Source organism: Monodon monoceros, unplaced genomic scaffold (genome assembly GCF_005190385.1).
Source record: "Monodon monoceros isolate NGI ecotype Baffin Bay Population unplaced genomic scaffold, NGI_Narwhal_1 Super_Scaffold_6, whole genome shotgun sequence".
NCBI lineage: Eukaryota > Metazoa > Chordata > Mammalia > Artiodactyla > Monodontidae > Monodon > Monodon monoceros.
Genome location: NW_021703783.1, coordinates 27,461,536 through 27,463,588, shown reverse-complemented (window position 1 = coordinate 27,463,588; position 2,053 = coordinate 27,461,536). Strand labels below are relative to the sequence as shown.

Here is a 2,053-nt window from a genome sequence, read left to right as displayed (position 1 = left end):
GTTGCTAAAATTATTTATCAGTGAAAATTTATCATGTAAGTACTAGATATCAGGTAACATGTTCTGTGAATGGATGAATGAATAAATAAAAGATAACTGGGATTTATCATAGGATATAACTTAAGTTTGTCTGAGAAGGAGAAAAGTAAAGTGATTGAGGCTCTATGTGCTGCTTTTTTCAACAGGCAGCCACATCTTTCTGCATGTCAAGCCATGACCCTGAGACACAATGATGAAGGTTGGAGTAAATGGATTTGACCAATAGGGCACCTGGTCACCAGGGCACTTTTAACTCTGGCAAAGTGAATATTGCTTGCCATCCGTGGCCCCTTCATTACCTCAATTACATATTCTACATGTTCTAGTATGATTCCACCCATGGCAATTTCAGTGGTAGAGTCAAGGCTGAGAACTGGAAGCATGTCTTCAATGGAAATATAACCTCCATCTTCCAAGAACAAGATTCTGCCAACATCAAATGAAGTGATTCTGGTGCTGATTATGTTGTAGAGTCCACTGGTGTCTTCACTAGCTTGGAGAAAACTAGGGCTCACGATGACCCTAGGAGTCATCACCTCTGCTTCTTCTGCTAATGCCCCCATGTTTGTGATGGGCATGAACCACGGGAAGTATGACAGCTCTCTCAAGATTGTCAACAATGCCTCCTGCATCACAAACTCCTTGGCCTTCTTGGTCAAAGTCATTTATGACAACTTTGGCATTGTGGAGGGATGCATGATCACAGTCCTTGCCATCACTGCTTTCCAGAAGAATGTAGATGGTACCTCTGAGAAACTGTGGCGTCATGACTGTGGGGAAGCCCAGAACATCATCCTTGCTTCTATTGGTGCTGCTGAGGCTGTGGGAAAGGTCTTCCTGAGCTGACTGGGAAGCTCACTGGCATGGCCTTCTGTGTCCCTTCCCCTAATGTTTCAGTGCTGGATCTGCTCTGCAGTGTGCAGAAAGCTTCTAAATATGATGACATCAAGAAGGCGCTGAAGCAGGCATTGGAGGAACCCCTAAAGGATACCCTGGGCTACACTGAGGACTAGGTTGTTTCCTGCGACTTTAAAGGTGACACCCACTCTCCCACCTTTGTTGCTGGGACTGGTATTGCCTTCCATGACCACTTTGTCAAGCTCATTTTATGACAATGTATTTGGCTACAGCAATAAAGTGGTGGACCTTATGGTCCACATGACCTCTAAGGAGTGAGTCCCCTGGAACACCAGCCCCAGTGAGAACAGGAGAGGAATAAAGAGGTGCTTACCACTGGGGAGTCCTTGCCCCAACTCAATCTTTGACCCAACTGGAGGATCTCCAGTTCTTGACACAGTTTCCATCCCAGACCCCTGAAGAAGAGGAAGGACTTAAGAAACTCTACCTTATCACTTGCCATCAATAAAGTGCACAGTACCCAGTCAAAAATAAATAAATAAAGTCATCAGGGACTGCTTGAAGAGATGGGAATAGATTGTGTTCTAGGAAATGTTGTGAAGTCATTTGCCCAACTCTGTGCAAGAACATTTGCCCAAGAATCTATAACTAATTCAGTCTAGAAAACAGGTAGTTTAGCAAAGCTTGAGTAATAGGTCTTGTGCTTGACATGCTCCCAGTAAATATTTAATAGCTATCTGTTGATTGCAAAGCCATGTTAAACAATATTTCATTAAAATATATTCTGTCATTAAAATATTGAATGCAGGGATACTCTGTCAAAGATTATAATACATCTTTGATTAGCAAATGAGTGATTAAAAATTCCTTGCTATACTAAATCAAGGGCACAGCCACACAAATTTACATTATTCATTTATTTTGAAGAATAAAATTTAGCTTTAGTTATTTATGACAGTTTTAAGTATGACCGCAAGTTTATTGCCTTATTTAGAAAGTATAATTACATCTCTGAGAGATTTATTAATGTATAAGAACAAATCTGAAAACACATTGTGAAAATGGGAACACTAATAGCTTAGTGTGTAGAATCATTTATTCCTAGTGTTAGAGAGAGCTTCCCAAAAGATGCTCAGGCTTAAAATAAAGAACAATA

At 40.8% G+C, this 2,053-nt stretch overlaps 1 pseudogene; it reads left to right on the top strand.

Annotated features, from left to right (window-relative positions):
* The first annotated feature begins 229 nt into the window (after window positions 1-229).
* LOC114885482 lies at window positions 230-1,215 on the top strand (annotated as a pseudogene).
* The last annotated feature ends 838 nt before the right edge of the window (window positions 1,216-2,053 follow it).